This window comes from Salvelinus sp. IW2-2015, linkage group LG4q.1:29, assembly GCF_002910315.2.
Source record: "Salvelinus sp. IW2-2015 linkage group LG4q.1:29, ASM291031v2, whole genome shotgun sequence".
Taxonomy (NCBI): Eukaryota; Metazoa; Chordata; class Actinopteri; order Salmoniformes; family Salmonidae; genus Salvelinus; species Salvelinus sp. IW2-2015.
This window is the reverse complement of record NC_036842.1, coordinates 19,489,515-19,508,555: the sequence shown is the minus strand read 5'-3', so window position 1 is coordinate 19,508,555 and position 19,041 is coordinate 19,489,515. Positions and strand designations below refer to the sequence as shown.

The following is a 19,041-nucleotide window of genomic DNA, read 5'->3' as shown; positions in this document are numbered from 1 at the left end:
ACAGAAAACATTACACATACAGAAGTTTCAAACAAGAAAGACATTACAAATGTCATTATATATATACAGTGTTGACAATGTACAAATGGTTAAAGCACACAAGTTAAATAAATAAGCATAAATATGGGTTGTATTTACAATGTGTTTGTTCTTCACTGGTTGCCCTTTTCTTGTGGCAACAGGTCACAAATCTTGCTGCTGTGATGGCACACTGTGGAATTTCACCCAGTAGATATGGGAGTTTATCAAAATTGGATTTGTTTTCAAATTCTTTGTGGATCTGTGTAATCTGAGGGAAATATGTCTCTCTAATATGGTCATACATTGGGCAGGAGGTTAGGAAGTGCAGCTCAGTTTCCACCTCATTTTGTGGGCAGTGAGCCCTCTCTCTCTCTTTCACTTGTTACTTTTACATATTCCCTCTGAAATGACAGCTCAAACTAAAACTTTATATAATTGTCCCTAAGACAACGCCCCATTAAAGCGCCGGTTTTAGTTATTGAACTACATGTGTTATCAGTGTAACAGTTCTACCATTCAACAGTCCAGTATGTGACCGCCTTCTTTGACATATGAAGTGAGCTACTGGTCAGGCTAGGGAAAGGTTAGCTATTATTATGTGTTTAACCCAACAGATGACAGGGCATTACATTACGTTGCATTACATTAGCTCATGTTCTGGCCCCTGAGACACAACACACAGGAGGGGGATGTAGGAGGTCTATCCTCCCCATGGACAGTGCTCTCAGCTGGGTCACGCTCTGCACGGTTTCCCCCTGCACCCCTCCACCACAGTGGAATAGGAAGTCATCAGGGGATGGGAGGGATGTGTGTGTGTGTGGGAGGGGGGTGTACAAGGAGGGTGCATCTCCACCCGCCTATCATTGTTATTTTAGTACGGCAGGGCCTCTCAGGAAAGAGGCTCCGGGGACTGTGTTTGTTTCAACCAGGGTGGTGTGTGTGTGTGAGTAAGTGAGGTGGGGCAGAAGTGGGACAGGGGATTTCCTGTGACCCTGTCACCTACTATAGAGACAGGGGTGTGGAGCGTGGGAAAGACCGAGGGTGCTAAGAGAGAGCACCACAACAGACACACAAACTACACCCCCACACACACTGTTGTGTGTACCTGCAGAGCACAGTCACATCAAGCAAAACATTTGTAATTTGCGAAACATCACATGAAAGGGGCCTGTTATTAAAAGGGCCCTTATATAGTATGACATTTTCTTATTTAGCATTTGAGAAGCATCTTATAAAGGCTGTATGAATTCTTCATAAAGAATGACAAGTTATCCTTTGTTATCCTTTTTTAAAGAATGATCTCGATTGAATCCAAGATGGCGTAGCAGTCGGACGTGTGTTTGTATTGTCCTGTAGCGTGTAAATAGTAAATAGTAAATAGTCTTCGTATTTTTCGTATACATTTCGTATATATTTTAATTTCACTTTCCATCTAGGAACTGAATATACATTCCTACATTCCGCCTCACCCAATGTGGTACGGACCTGCTATTTTTTTATACTTTAGAACCGTAACCCCAAGCAGAAGCTAGCCAGATAACTAGCTACTAGCTAGTAGTCAGTTAGCCACTGCTGCGGTCTTCACCCTCAACTCGGACACAGCCAGCTTCAATACCGGGCCAATACCTGCCAGTCTGCAAGCGCCGATATCAACCCAGAGCATATAGGACTGCTTTTTCTCTACCACATCACCGGATTCCTGACGCAAGCTCTGGACAATTACACCGTATCATCACAGCTAGCTAGCTGCAACCGAGTGGCTACTACTGGCTAACACCTCTGTCCCGAAGCAAGCACCAGTTAGCCTTGAGCTAGCCTCGAGCTAGGCCCATCTGCCGGCTAGCTGCAAGCGCGATATCAACCCAGAGCATATAGGACTGCTTTTTCTCTACCACATCACCCGATTCCTACGCAAGCTCTGGACAATTACACCGTACATCACAGCTAGCTAGCTGCAACCGAGTGGCTACTACTGGCCAACACCACTGTCCCGAAGCAAGCACCAGTTAGCCTTGAGCTAGCCTCGAGCTAGGCCCATCTGCCGGCTAGCTGAAGAGCTAGCGCCACTGCCACTGCCACGAAGCTAGCACCAGTTAGCAAACACAATTCTACAATTCACAACCTCTCTTTCGCCATCGCCATCTGGCTTGGATTCTCTGTCGACACAACCACGTCTGAGCAGACCCCCTCCGTCTGAGCAGACCACCCCCCGGGCTACTAACTTTATACGCCGCGTGCTAGCTTAGTGGAGGCCTCCTCTGCTCCATCTACGGCTGCCCCCTGGACACTATGATCACTTGGCTACATAGCTGATGCATGCTTGACTGTCCATTAATTCACGGTACTCCATTCTGTTTATTTTGTGTTACCTGTCGGCTCTGTGCTTTAACTCAGGATCTGTGTGTAGTAATCCGACCCTCTCTGCCTAGTCGTCGCCATTTTTACCTGTTTGTTGCTGTTTAGACTAACACCCTGTATTGCTGCTGTTATCTTACCTGTTGTTTAGCTAGCTCTCCCAATCAAGACCTGCAATCACTTTATGCCTTATTGTATGTCTCTCTCAAATATCAATATGCCTTGCATACTGTTGTTCAGGCTAGTTTTCATTTCATTGTTTTGGTTTGCAATGGACCCTGTAGTTCCACTCTCCGTACCTCTGATACCCCTTTGTCCCACCCCCCACACATGCGTGACCTCACCCATTGAACCAGCATGTCCAGAGATACAACCTCTCTTATCATCACCCAGTGCCTGGGCTTGCCTCCGCTGTACCCGCGCCCCTCCATACCCCTGTCTGCACATTATGCCCAGAATCTATTCTACCACGCCCATAAATCTGCTCCTTTTATTCTTTGTCCCCAACGCTCTAGGCGACCAGTTGATTAGCCTTTAGCCGCACCCTCATCCTACTACTCCTCTGTTCCTCGGGTGATGTGGAGGTAAAACCAGGCCCTGCATGTCCCCAGTCACCCTCATTGTTGACTTCTCGATCAAAAAGCCTTGGCCTCATGCATGTCAACATCAGAACCTCCTCCCTAAGTTTGCCTTACTCACCGCTTTATACACACTCTGCCAATCCTGATGTCCTTCCGTGTCCGAATCCTGGCTTAGGAAGGCCACGAAAAGATTCGAGTTCGGCATACCCAGACTATAACACTTTCCGCAGATAAAGCTGCAAAGGGGAGGATTTGGTGCATCCTACTGTACACAGAGATAGCCTGTCAAATTTGTCATACTTTTCAGTCTATCCCAAAGCAGTTCCAAATTTATTTAAAAATTATCTCTCCAGAATTAAGTCTCCTCACTGTTTGCCGCCTGTGTACTCGACCCGCCCTCAGCTCCCAGTGCGCCTGACACCGATCTGTAAATGTATCGATCCCATCTAGCTTCAGATTTGTTCTGTTAGGTGACCTAAACTGGATATGCTTAACACCCCGCAGGTACAATCTCAACGGATTAATGCCCTCATCTACACAAATCTATCAAGGATAACCCACCAGACAGGTCAACCTAACATCCGTAAACTGGGCACCTAATAGTACATTATGACCTGACCAAGCGGCTGCCCTCAAATACACTCTGGGCTGCTCTTCAATCAAGATCTCAGCGATCATGCCTCATGCCTGTATCCCCCACGGTCCCGGTCAAACGACCACCCCTCATCCACTGTCAAACGCTCCCTAAAACACTTCTGCGAGCAGGCCTTTCTAATCGACCTGGCCCGGGGTACCTGAAGATATGACCTCATCCCGTCAGTTGAGGATGCCTGGTCATTCTTTAATGTTACTTCCCACCATATTAGACAAGCATGCTCCGTTCAAAAAATGCAGAACCAAAGAACAGATATAGCCCTTGGTTCACTCCAGACCTGACTCCCCTCGACCAGCACAAAAACATCCTGTGCGAACTGGCAATAGCATCGAAGAACCCCGCCGATATGCAACTGTTCAGGAATCAGAAACCAATACACGCAGTCAGTCAGAAGCAAGCCAGCTTTTCAAGCAGAAATTCGCATCCTGTAGCTCTAACTCCAAAAAATCTGGATACTGTAAGCACTGGAGAACAAGAGCACCTCCTCCCAGCTCCCACTGCACGAGGCAGGTAAAACACGGTCACCACGATAATCCGTGATAATAACTTCAACAAGCATTTCTCAATGCGGCCATGCCTTCCTCCTGCGACTCCAACCTTGGCCAACACCCCGCCCCCCCGGCTGCTACTCGCCCAACCTCCCCAGCTTCTCCTTTACCAAATCCAGATAGCAGATGTTCTGAAAGAGCTGGAAAACCTGGACCATACAAATAGCTGGGCTTGACAATCTGGACCCCTATTTCTGAAACTGTGCCCGCCATGTCGCACCCCCTATTACAGCCTGTTCACCTCTCCTTCGTATCATCTGAGATCCCAAGGATTGGAAAGCTGCCCGGGTCATCCCCCTCGTTCAAAGGAGACACACCTGACCCAAAATGTTACAGACCTATATTCCATCCTTCCTCCTATCTAAGGTCTTCGAAAGCCAAGTCAACAAACAGATCACTGACCATCTCGAATCCCACCGTACCTTCTCCGCCTGTGCAATCCGGTTTCCGACCGGTCACGGTGGCACCTCAGCCACGCTCAATGACTAAACGACATCATAAACCGCCATCGATAACAAAAAAGACATCACGTGTCTTCATCGACCTGCCAAGGCTTTCGACTCTTGCAATCACCATATTCTTATCGGCAACTCAGTAGCCCGGTTTTTCTAATGACTGCCTTGCCTGTTCACCAACTACTTTGCAGACAGAGTTCAGTAGTGTCAAATCGGAGGCATGTTGTCCGCGTCCTCTGGCAGTCTCTATGGGGTACCACAGGGTTCAATTCTCGGCCGACTCTTTTCTCTGTAACATCAATGTGTGCTCTTGCTGCGGGCGATTCCCTGATCCACCTCTACGCAGACGACACCATTCTATATTATCCGCCCTTCCTTGGACACTGTGCTATCTAACCTCCAAACGCTTCAAGCCATACAAACACTCCTTCCGTGGCCTCAACTCTCTTAAAACGCTAGTAAAACCAAATGCATGCCTTTTCAACCGTTCGCTGCCTGCACCCGCACGGCCCACTAGCATCACCACCCTGGACGGTTCCGACCTAGAAATGTGGACATCTTATAAGTACTAGGTGTCTGGCTAGACTGCAAACTTCTCCTTCCAGACTCCATATCAAACATCTCCAATCCAAAATCAAAATCAAGAATCGGCTTCTATTCCGCAACAAAGCGCCTTCACTCACGCCGCCAAACTTACCCTAGTAAAACTGACATATCCTACCGATCCTCGACTTCGGCGATGTCATCTACAAAATAGCTTCCAACACTCTACTCAGCAAACTGGACGCAGTTTATCACAGTTGCCATTCGTTTTGTTACTAAAGCACCTTATACGACCCACCACTGCGACCTGCTATGCCCTAGTCGGCTGGCCACGCTACATGTTCGTCGTCAGACCCACTGGCTCCAGGTCATCTACAAGGCTATGGCTAGTAAAGTGCCCCTTATCTCAGTTCACTGGTCACGATGGCGTACACCCCACCCGCAGCACGCGCTCCAGCAGGTGTATCTCACTGTTCATCCCAAAGCTAAAACCTCAATTGGACGCCTTTCCTTCCAGTTCTCTGCTGCCTCGACTGGAACGAATTGCAAAAATCTCTGAAGTTGGGAGACTTTTATCCCCTCAACACTTAAAAATCTGCTATCCGAGCAGCTAACCGATCGCTGCAGCTGTACATAGTCCATCTGTAAAACTACCCACAATTTACCTACCTCACCCCCCATACTGCTTTTATTTATTTACTTTTCGCTTTTTTGCACACCCAGATATTCTCTTCTTGCACATGTTCCTCTGATGATTTATCACTCCATGTTAATCTGCTAAATTGATTATTCGATTATTGCCTACCTCATGCCTTTTGCACACTTTATATAGATTCTCTTTTTTTCTACCATGTTATGACTTGTTTATTGTACTCCTGTGTAACTCTGTTTGTCTGTTCCACACTGCTATGCTTTATCTTGGCCAGTCGCAGTTGCAAATGAGAACTTGTTCTCAACTAGCTACCTGGTTAAAAAAGGGAAAATAAAATAAAATAAAAAATATAGAATACCAACAGTATTAGTTCCAAACATATTATCCATCAGTATTAGTCCATCAGAAGCTCAGATATCAAGTATTGTCCATCAGTATTAGTCCATCAGATTAGACCATCAGTATTAGTCCAACAGTATTAGTCCATCAGTATTAGTCCATCAGTATGTAGTCCATCAGTATTAGACATCGTAGTCATAGATAGCCATCAGTATTAGTCCATCGTATTAGACCATCAGTATTAGACCAACAGTATTAGCCAACAGTATTAGTCCACAGTAGTTAGTCCATCAGATTAGTCCCAGTATTAGATCATCAGTATTAGTCCATCCAGTATTAGTCCATCAGTAGACCATCAGTATTAGTCCAATCAGATTAGTCCATCAGATATTAGCTCCATCAGTATTAGATCCATCAGTATTAGTCCACATATTAGTCCACAGTATTAGCCATCAGTATTAGTCCATCATATTAGTCATCAGTATTAGTCCAAACAGTATTTATCCATCATATTAGGTCCATCAGTATTAGTCCATCAGTATTAGTCCTCAGTACCCTTATTAGTCCATCAGTTATAGTCCATCCAGTATTAGTCCATCAGTATTATCCATCAGTATTAGCACTATAACAGTGTCAGTATTAAGTCCATCAGATTAGCCAACATATTAGTCCATCAGTATTAGTCCATCATATTAGTCCATCAGTATGAGTCCAACAATTAGTCCACAGTAATTAGTCCATCAGTATTAGTCCATCAGTATTAGTCCACAACAGTATTAGTCCAATCAGTATTAGTCCATCAGTATTAGTCCCAAAGCAGTATTAGTCCACAGTATTAGTCCATCAGTATAGTCCATCAGTATTAGTCCACTATATCACGATTAGTCCATCAGTATTAGTACCATCATATTATCCATCAGTATTAGGCAACAGTAATAGTCCACAGTATAGTCCAATAATTAGTCCATCAGTATTAGTCCATCAGTATTAGTCCAAGTATTGTCCATCATTTATCCATCAGGATTAGTCCCATCAGTATTAGTCCATCAGTATTAGTCCATCAGTATAGTCATCATTTAGTCCATCAGTATTAACCACAGTAAGTCACGTATTAGACCAAAACAGTATTAGTCCAATTAGCATCAGTATTAGTCCATCAGTATTAGACCATCAGATATCCATCAGTATTAGTCCATCAGATTATCCACAGTATTAGTCCAACAGTATTAGTCCACAGTATTAGACCATCAGTATTAGTCCATCAGTATTAGTCCATCAGTATTATCCATCAGTATTAGACCAATCAGTATTAGTCCATCAGTTAGTTTAGACCATCCAGTATTATCACCAGCTGATCAGTTATTAGTTCCATCAGTATTAGACCAATCAGTATTTAGACACACATCCATAGTATTAGTCCATCAGTATTAGGTTCCATCAGTATTAGCCATCAGCCATTAGTCCATCAGTATTAGTCCATCAGTACTAGACCAACAGTATTAGTCCAACAGTATTAGTCCATCAAGTTATTAGTCTCATCAGTATTAATCCATCAGTATTAGTCCAACAGTTATTAGTCCATCAGTATTAGTCCATCAGTATTAGTCCATCAGTTATTAGTCATTCAGTATTAGATCCAATCATATTAGATCCATCAGTATTAGTCATCAGTATTAGTCCATCAGTACTTAGTCATCAGTATTAGTCCATCAGTATTAGTCCATCAGTATTAAGACCATCAGTATTTATAGTCCATCAGTATTAGTCCATCAGTATACATTCAGATGACCAATAACGATAGTCCACAGTATTAGCCAACAGTTATTAGTCCATCATTAGTCCATCAGTATTAGTCCATCAGTATTAGTCCATCAGTATTAGTCCATCAGTATTAGACCAACAGTATTAGTCCATCAGTATTAGTCCAACAGTATTAGACCAACAGTATTAACAGGCTGTAATTGCCATAAAAGCTGTGATCTCCCTCCCCATGTGCAGTAGATGTCTTAATGTGACTCAGGCGGCTCTCCTGCAACTGTAAAATAAATGCAAGAGTGACCTCTGGTGTTGAATTGGAAGAATCACAAACATTCTGATCTGGTTCTGACAACAATTTGAGATTGGAGTGAGGAGATGCAGTATTCTGCCTAACAATCTCACTCGGCTGCCCCCCGCGGTTAGTGATACACAGGCTGTCCATGGAAGTCTGTGTTCGACGAGCAGTTTTCTCTTCCAAAGTACTAATTTTTTGATATACAGTGCATGTACAATGTCACAGAAACACGACTGCCTTCAATGTGAAGTTCTAACATGAGTTGGGATGGTAGGAGGGAGTTTTATTATTTTATTTGACTGAGAATGTTCATTAGTCAATAAATACAGTGCTGAAACTGTGATACTGACGTTGGCATAAGATCAGAAATATTGTTTTGGTTTAATGTCCTGACAGGTCTGCAGACCATGATTAATGTAAAATCAATAACCAATTACGATTACACCTTAATTGCTGTGTTTGTCATAGTCAGTCAGGTTCTTTGTACAGTCGACTTTTCGTGTCATAAATCAATTTAACAGTGGTATTATTTATGGTTGACCAATATGCTAATTAATGCAGTAATTAGTGAAGTAAAAGTATTGTACAAGTATACTAATATCATAATATAGTGATATTGCACATATTATTGTAGGTGAGTATACAGCAACCCTTGGGGACAAACATGACCTCAGTGGTGTGAAGGGTAGAGTGTGTGAACCTTCTCCCCAGTGTTCCTAAGGGATACAACTGTACAACAGAATCTATATTAGTTCACTATATCTCTGCCTGGATCTCCCCTAGCAAATGACAATATAATAGTGTCTGCTACAGCTAGTGTTCTACCTTGCTCTTATTTCTCTGACCTTGACATAGACCCTGCCATGGAAACAGGCTGAAGTAGTGAGGTAGGAACGACTTTGCTACCAGGAGTCACGGCAACAGAGCAGGCACGAGAGGCAGCCAATTTCTTTTTTGGGGGGGGGGGGGTGGCACACGAGGAGATTGGCTGAGTCAGGTTGGAGACCTGAGCCAACTCCCCGTGCTTACCGGAGGGAGCGTCATACTGGTCAGGCACCGTGTTATGCGGTGGAGCGCACGGTGTTTCCAGTGCGCGATCATAGCCCGGTGCGCTACATTCCAGTTCCCCCATTGGACGGGCTAGAGTGAGCATCCAACCAGGCCGGAAGGTGCCGGCTCAGCGCATCTGGCCTCCAGTGCGTCTCCACGAACCAGGATATCCTGCGCCGGCTCTGCGCACTGTATCTCCGGTGCGTCTGCACAGCCCAGTGCGTCCTGTGCCAGCGCCCCGCATCTGCAGGGTTATTTTTGCCATCCAGCCAGAACGGGTTGTGCAGGCTCTACGCTCGAGACTTCCAGTGCGCCTCCACGGCCCAGTGTATCCTGTGCCTGCCCCCAGAACCAGGCCTGCTGTATGTCTCCCCAGCCTGGTGAGTCCTGTGCCTGCCCCCAGAACCAGGCCTCCTGTATGTCTCCCCAGCCTGGTAAGCCCAGTGGCAGCTCCACGCACCAGGCTGCCAGTACGTCTCCTCAGTCCATTGAGACCTGTTCCAGCTCTACGGAGGAAGCCTCCAGTGATGATCCATGGCACGAAGCCTCCAGTGTTGATCCATGGCACGAAGCCTCCAGTGATGATCCATGGCACGAAGCCTCCAGTGATGATCCATGGCAGGGAGCCTCCAGCGATGATCCATGGCAGGGAGCCTCCAGCGACGTCCCGCACCAGAGCCTCCAGCGACGGTCTCCAGTCCGGAGCCTCCAACGACGGTCCCCAGTCCGGAGCCTCCAACGATGGTCCCCAGTCTGGGGCCTCCCAGTCCGGGGCCCGCAACGAGGGTCCCCAGTCAACGAGGCAACGAGGGTCCCCGCACCAGAGGCGCCACCGCGGATAGATGCCAACCCAGACCCTCCCCTATAGGTTCAGGTTTTGCAGCCGGAGTCCGCACCTTTGGGGGGGGRGGGGGGGGGGGTGTACTGTCACGCCCTGACCGTAGAGAGCCTTTTTATGTCTCTATTTGGTTTGGTCAGGGTGTGATTTGGGTGGGCATTCTATGTTCCTTATTTCTATGATTTGTGTTTCTATCTTTTGGCCGGGTATGATTCTCAGGGAATCATACTTAGGCAGCCCTTTTTCCCACCTGTGATGGTGGGTAGTTATCTTTGTTAGTGGCACTAATGCCCTCTTAAGCTTCACGGTCGTTTCTTTGTTTTCTTGTTTTGTTGGCGACATTTACAATAATTAAAGAAAATGTACGCTTACCACACTGCACCTTGGTCTCATCCTTCCGACGAGCGTGACAGCGAGAAAACGCTCAATAGTAATACAATATTACAATAAATTATTTATATGAACATGATGTGAAATTGAACTGCTAAATTATGTGATGTCTAAATCTGCATTCTCTACGGCTTTCTCTCTGGTCACTGTATGATCAACGCTCAAGACCGACAGCCCATCTCAGTATGTACACCTATTATCAGTTACACTTACATTTGCTGCAGCATAGCCTGTGCTACAGTGATATAAAGACAGAATGCACGTCTAATTTACACATCTCCATCTGGCTTTCTGGGGTCACCTTATTTCTTTATTGTGGTGATATGTATTATTTGTTTAAATTGCAGCTACAGAGTTTGAAACACTCCTATATCGTTGCTTTAAATCAGTGCATGAACGAGCACTCTCTCAGCAGTCGCTCCCTCTCCATCAATTGCGTTCAAACTGTATCCAAAATAGATAATCCTGTTCAAGTGGATTCGGCAGTGGATTCGGAAAGTATTCAGACCCCTTGACTTTTTGCACATTTTGTTACATTACAGCCTTACTCTAAAATTGATTCAATTTATTTTTTTCTTCCTCAATCTACACACAATACCCCATAATGACAAAGTAAAAACAGGTTTTTATACATTTTTGCAAATGTATTAAAAATCTAAAACTGAAATATCACATTTACGTAAGTATTCAGACCCTTTACTCAGTACATTATTGAAGCACCTTTGGCAATGATTACAGCCTCAAGTTTTTGGGGGTATGACGCTACAAGCTTGACACACCTGTATTTGGCGAGTTTCTCCCATTCTTCTCAGCAGATCCTCTCAAGATCTGTCAGGTTGGATGGGGAGCGTCACTGCACAGCTATTTTCAGGTCTCCCCAGAGATGTTCAATTGGGTTCACGTCCGGTTTCTGGCTGGGCCACTCAAGGACATTCAGAGACTTGTCCCGAAGCCACTCCTGTGTTGTCCTGGCTGTATGCTTAGGGCCGTTGTCCTGTTGGAAGGTGAACCTTCTCCCCAGTCTGAGGTTCTGAGTGCAGTGGAACAGGTTTTCATGAAGGATCTCTATGTAATTGGCTCCGATAATCTTTCGCTCGATCCTGACTAGCCTCCCAGTCCTGAAAAACATCCCGCAGCATGATACTGCCACCACCGTGCTTCACCGTAGGGAGGTGCCAGGTTTCCTCCAGACGTGACGCTTGGCATGGCAAAATGTCTTTAATCAGGCTTGAATTTTTTAAGAAAAATCTAATCAAATCCAGACATAAACCTATTTAAATGCATTATAATGCTTAGAATGATATTTCCGGTATTGGCAGGAAATATTGGGTTACCCGGGAGAAAAGTGATTTATTGTCTGGATGGAACATTTGTAAAATACCAGGAAGATATTCAACCTTAGTTAACAGACAGTGCTCTCACTGTGGTAGACAGTGGAGACAGGTTGACAGCCTGGAGTTAGAGAGGACCAGACACTATGGCAGGTGGGCCCATCACAGCCTGTCTCAAAAAAACAAGAAAAAGAAACAAGGACTGGGACACACACACACACACACACACACACACACACACTTTGTTTGTATATGTGTGATGGGTGGGAGAGATGTAATGTCGATAACTATCAAGGCTTAGAGATCTTTATCACACCCTCTTGGCCGCCATATTTCCTCTCCTCAGCAGATGGCGTGATTAAGGAAATGGATGGATGGAGGGAGGGAATGGATTTCTCATGTCTTTCCTTGGCCGAAGTTGATCACAAACCTCAGCCTGGAGCAAAGCTCTTTTTAAGTTTGATCTTAAGGTTACTCGAATCCCTGGCTGTGACCCCAGTCTCCGAGGGTGTCTCAGGGGGAGTGGGATATGCAAAAATCACATTTCCATTTCACACCACACACTGTACTTGCAGTGAAAATTGACAAATATAAGCACACCCTAGTTGACCTTTGATACATATACAGTTAGGACATCTACTTTGTGCATGACACAAGTAATTTTTCCAACAATTGTTTAACAGACAGATGATTTCACTTATAATTCACTGTATCACAATTCCAGTGGGTCAGAAGTTAACATACACTAAGTTGACTGTGCCTTTAAACAGCTTGGAACATTCCAGAAAAGTATGTCATGGCTTTAGAAGCTTCTGATAGGCTAATTGATGTAATTAGAGTCAATTGGAGTTGTACCTGTTGATGTATTTCAAGGACTACCTTCAAACTCAGTGCCTCTTTGCTTGACATCATGGGGAAATCAAAAGAAATCAGCCAAGACCTCAGAAAATAAATTGTAGACCTCCACAAGTCTAGTTCATCTTTGGGAGGAATTTCCAAACGCCTGAAGGTATCACGTTCATCTGTACAATCAATAGTACGCAAGTATAAACACCATGGGACCACGCAGCTGTCATGCCTCTCAGGAAGGAGACGTGTTCTGTGTACTTTGTTGCGAAATGTGCAAATCAATCCCAGAACAACAGCAAAGGACCTTGTGAAGATGCTGGATGAAACAGGTACAAAAGTATCCATATCCACAGTAAAACGAGTCCTATATCGCCATAACCTGAAAGGCTGCTCAGCAAGGAGGAAGCCACTGCTCCAAAACCGGCATAAAAAAGCCAGACTATGGTTTGCAACTGCACATGGGAACAAAGATCGTACTTTTTGTAGAAATGTCCTCTGGTCTGATGAAACAAAAATATAACTATTTTGCCATAATGACCATCGTTATGTTTGGAGGGAAAAGGGGGAGGCTTGCAAGCCGACGAACACCATCCCAACCGTGAAGCACGGGGGTGGCAGCATCATGTTGTGGGGGTGCTTTGCTGCTGGAGGGACTGGTGCACTTCACAAAATAGATGGCATCATGAGTACAGGAAATTATGTGGATATATTGAAGAAATCAGTCAGGAAGTTAAAGCTTGGTCGCAAATGGGTCTTCCAAATGGACAATGACCCCAAGCCTACTTCCAAAGCTGTGGCCAAATGGCTTAAGGACAACAAAGTCAAGGTATTGGAGTGGCTATCACAAAGCCCTCCCTGTCCTATAGAACATTTGCGGGCAGAACTGAAAAAGCGTGTGCTAGCAAGGAAGCCTACAAACCTGACTCAGTTACACCAGCTCTGTCAGGAGGAATGGGACAAAATTCACCCAACTTATTGTGGGAAGCTTGTGGAAGGCTACCCGAAACGTTTGACCCAAGTTAAACAATTTAAAGGCAATGCTACCAAATACTAATTGATTGTATGTAAACTTCTGACCCACTGGGAATGTGATGAAAGAAATAAAAGCTGAAATAAATCATTCTCTCTGCTATTATTCAGACATTTCAAATAAAGTGGTGATCCTAACTGACCTAAGACAGGGAATTTTTACTCTGATTAAATGTCAGGAATTGTGAAAAACTGAGTTTAAATGTATTTGGCTAAGGTGTATGTAAACTTCCGACTTCAACTGTACATAGGCACACACACACCAGCCTGGTCACCCGTAATACAATTCAGTATTCGACATCCATCATGTGTGAGGTCTTCGGCAGATGACGTGGAAACGTAAATGTAACATTGAACACTGCGATGAACGTCTAATTCTGACGTGGGACTGTGAGAGCTTGTTGTACAGCCGCACATGCATACACACACGCATACGTGACACCCTCCTCACACCTCCTCCTATCTGTCCCCTGGGTAGGACTAGGGCACTCATCACAGGAGGAGTCAACCCTGCCGTCAGATTGTCACCTCCAGTTGTCACCAGGGAGTGACATAGTGTGACATAGTGGTCCTGGGTGGGGACAGTGGTGACAGGGTGACAGACATCTAGCTTGGCCTCAGATGATCCAAGCTATTGCTCTGGACCTACCTTAGATACACAGCATGTCTTTAGTGAAGGATGACTTCCAGGACATTGACCAAAATGCAGCCTTTACATTTTAACATCTGAATAATTCTTATTGGTAATATGTAATAACTTTTTTGTTCCTTCCACAGATCATGCTGAAGATCTGAGGATTTATCTCATCCACATGACTGAGGTAAGCAATGTGTGTGTGTCTCTCAGAGGGGCCATGCACTCCAGTGGAAATCACATTACAGGGCAGACATAAGGGCTGGCTCAGAGTTCTAATGAGAATGGACCCCTCTCTCTCGCTCCTGTTTATTCTCCCCCTCTTTCTCTCACACTGAGCATCTTTCCAAACCAATCATTACTTTCAGACACAATACTGATCACAAACATAAATACTACTGACACTATACATTAATGCTACTACATACAAACTTCTCGTCTCTACTCTCTCTCTCTCTCGCTCTCTCTCTCTCTGTCTCTCTCTCTCTCTCTCTCTCTCTCTCTCTCTCCATCTCTCTCTCTCTCTCCCTCTCTCTCTCTTCTCTCTTCCACGTCTGCTCCTCTCTCTCGTCTCCTCTCTCTCTCTTCTCTCATCTCTTCCTACCATCTCTCTCTCCTCCTCTCCTCTCTCTCTCTTCCATAATATTCTCTCTTCTTTCTCTCCTCTCTCTCTCTCTCTTTCCTTCTTTCCTTCCGTCTCCGCTCTCCTTCTCTCTCCTCTCTCTCTGCTCTCTTCTTTGCCTCATTCAATCACTTGTTCCTGATCAACTGCCCTTGTCTGCCATGTTGGTAAAATTTTGAAAAATCGAACTCCTCTGTAAAACCTTGTTTTCTCTGTAGTGACCAACTGTGAATAATACATGTGGCATCATCACCCCGTTCTCCTTTTAAATCCTCTCTGTAACCTAATTACAAGCATATGAATCTATAACAGCTCACGGCTTTATGTAAAAACCGTCCAGACAAGGTAGCACTGTTTGGTATGTGCCCACTGGCAATGGTAAGAAGAAGGGAAAAAGCTCCAATATTCAGCCATGTCTAATTAAGATGGTTATAAATAGCAACTGTTATGCAAGTGAGGAGGGAGGAGCCGCCCATGGCTGGTGTGAGGAGTGAGAATGGTGCTTTTTGTAGACTGTAGTGTGCACACACACAGACAGACAGATCTTGTGGGTTATGCCTTGTGATGGGATGTCTACTCCACTTTCTCCATCCATTATCAAAGGAAGTAAATGTGTGTGTGTGTCTGTGAGTGTGAGCACATGTGTATCTCAAACACGCACAGAGACAAGACATCATCACAAAATACATAATTCATTCAGCCTCAGTATCCCGTCAAACCTAATCCTCTGTCCATGCCGCTCCCTTAACAGCAGCTATGCAACAGGATGGCTTACACACACACACACACACACACACACACACACACACACACACACACACACACACACACACACACACACACACACACGCACAGTTGCACACACACACGCACAGTTACACACACACACACACGCACAGTTGCACAGTTGCACACACATACACACACACATGCACATTCATCCATCATACCTAATTCAACAGTCATCACTTTACTCTTGTTCATTTTCTGCCTGAAGGAACCAAGCATGCCAACTAAAACACTGCATGTACTTACAGATCCAAAGACAGATTCTGAGTTCCAGTTGAGTTTCAGTGCTGAGTTGAGTATGTATAGCACTCATACACACGCTGGGACTAAATAGTGTTGATAACCCCCTCTCATGGTTGATCCCCTACTTGATGCAGGGTGACTTGCCCCTAGGCCAGCCCCAGCCCCAGCCCCAGATACAGCCCCTATATATAGACTATGGCTGGTCATTGCATTGGGAACTATTTCGCTTTGGCTGTAAATCTGTGAAAGTTGATTAGAGGAATGTCCTCAGGGCAGAGAGAGGGGGAGAGAGGGAAGGGAGACAGGGAGAGAGGGAAGGAAGATGGCGTGGGAAGGGAAGGGAGAGAGGGAGTTAGGGAAGGGAGAGGGGGAGATAGGGAAGGAAGAGGGCGAGGGAAGGGAAGGGAGAGGGGGAGAAGATTTATGCGAAAATACCAGGTTTTCCCCCAGTCAGTCAGTATAGTAACATCAGACTACCCACATACTGCTGATTTGTAAATAGCTTGTTGATAGTCGTCCTTTTTGTCAGAGATGTGCATTGATGTGTACCCTAACAGACTTAGTTTAGACCTCGGGTCAAAAGTTGAGAGAAATAGCCTATATTGAAAATGCTCAAATTTTAACAACTGTTTTTACCAAAGGAACTTTATTAGAGCTTTTTCCTTTGTGTTCTGTTTCTTTCGTGTTATGTCATGTAAGCCTTCATTTAGCAAAGTATACGTTTTCATTGTCTTGAAATTGATAATTTTATACAAAATGTTTCAGACATTATTTGTCTATCTGGTTTTTCACTCAAGTCATTGGCACCAGTTCCAATTCGGAATTTCTGAACAATGAATGTAGCCTAGAAACTATTTACGCTTTCCCTGTACATAATGTAAACGATTTGTACCCTAAACCAATTCTCCATTAATATATCCATCAGATTTCTGGATCAGTCATCAAATATGGACATCTAATCCCATAATCCATGTGATCTTATTGTGGTCGTGATGATAGTTGCCATTGGTAACGGGCAGGTTGTTGCGTGTTAAGATCCCACTTGGATCACAGGTTCCTCCTCCAGGGCTACCCAGGGCTACAGTAGAGGGATCAGTCATGCCACCTCCACAGGACCAATCAGCCACATGCAGCATCCCCATCTCTACTTTCTGGTAAATGTCACGTTAAAGATGACTCAGAGACGTAAGACTCCCGAGTCCGTTTCTGAAGCGCAATCATGCTTCATTAAAATCAGTCCAGATGAGATGTAGTTCTGCCTACTTTACACGGTATTGATAATGTCTCAATATAAAAGAGAACGGTGGTATGACCCCCCCCCCCCCCAATTATAAACAGCACTGTTTTATAGTGTCATGTTGTACACTTTCAGAAGGTGCAGGTGTAGACACATATACAATGATTTGTGAAATTGTATTCTGATCGCCAAATTGGTCCATATCCATAATAAGATCCACATTGACAACCATATGAGTATATGTGAATGTATACCATTCAACCGCTACAGTTTAATCATCAACAACCAAGCACACTGCATTTGACATGCTATTCCTTTCTCTCTCTTTTTTTTTTTGTTGTAAGAAATCCTGTCCCCAGAAAGGTTGAGCCTGTAGTGTTTTGGGTTGGTGGTAATACTTCCATTTTTCCCAGTGTTTCATCATCGTCGTATATAAATTTGAGTTTAATTTTGTCTAACCACATGTCACACCACTCGGTACCTCTTCACGCCTGACCAGAACTTCCCATCTGGCTCTGTTTCTGTCCAGCAAAGCCTGGATGTTAATTCTGATCTCACATGAGAACCTGGGCATTCTGATTTACATGAACAAATGTAAACAAAACACTTTGGCTATGGACATCAACCAGATCCTCAGATCCACTTGACTGAAGTCTTGCTCCTACCTACACTACCGATGGAACGATCTCATAGAATAGATCCAAGCTACTACACCAGGGAATACTTTGGGGAGAGTTGTAGTCGTGGGAGTGTGTGTGACGTTGAACTGCCACCAATTGATCTGGAAGGAGGACATTTTAACAACCCAAATAGGACAAGTTTCCTCATCAACGTTTGGCCCCACAAGGCTACTCTGTCAGTGCTGTAACCAGCTAAAGACAATCTCTGGACTGTTTCTATCTTTAGACTGATTTTCATTTTTCTATTTCGCTGTGTGAACATGGAGTACAGGAGGACTACCGGGCAGCTGAATTGTATATACAAACTACAAAGACTACATTTGTAGCCCATTTTCTGTGTCCCTTTGTCACCTCTTCTTTGACTTCTATGATGTTGTGTAGTATGGTGTTTGGCATTAAACTCTTATTTGAATAGAAAAAAAAGTCACCCGTGATACAGAGTGAGCGCTTTTTACCTTCAAGTAGGTTTCAGTTTTTCTAGGGCATTGTGGTGGTGATGTAGGATGGGAAGTTGGAGGTGAATGGGTGTAAGCATCTGCCTCTGATTCCAAAGGTGGCAGTTCGATAGAAAGTTGTTTAACCGTTACCATAATCGTTCACAGTTAATGCCTATCCTTAAGAATTTGGAATTAACGCCTGAACATAACCCTAACATTAAACATTTGGGGTTAATGCCTAAACTTAGCCTTAAACACTTCAAAATGTGACTTTTGGAACAACTTCGAAATTGACATTTGAAAAACATGGATGAACGTCTAATTCTGACATGGGACTGGTTGGTTTGCCCTTTCTAACGTCTGTATTACAGTGTGTGTGTGTGTTTGAGTGGGTTTTTCTGAATATGTGTGCATGAAAGAATGTGAGTAGTGTAATGTAATATAGTCTAATTAGATTGTTCCTCTCTGGCCTCTGTGCTGTGCGGTAAGGTAGCGTGAGTCTTATCTACAGCACCTGGTCAGGGTCACAGAGTGTATGTGTGTGTTTTAACGGCATGTAATGTGATTCATCGTTCTCCTGCTCGGCTGAAATGACAGTGTGATCTTCCACAGCCCTGAGAAATGGACACACACACACACACACACACACACACACAACACACACAACACACACACACACAACACACACCACAGACACACACACAACACAC

The 19,041-nt window shown here is 44.5% G+C and overlaps 1 long non-coding RNA gene across 1 annotated transcript in view; it reads left to right on the top strand.

Annotated features, from left to right (window-relative positions):
* LOC111961597 (uncharacterized) overlaps window positions 1-19,041 on the top strand; it is a 60,212-nt gene that overhangs the window by 8,275 nt on the left and 32,896 nt on the right. Inside the window, exon 2 of the long non-coding RNA XR_002877008.2 lies at window positions 14,467-14,510. This is a non-coding gene — a long non-coding RNA (uncharacterized lncRNA). The remainder of the gene's footprint in view (window positions 1-14,466; window positions 14,511-19,041) is intronic.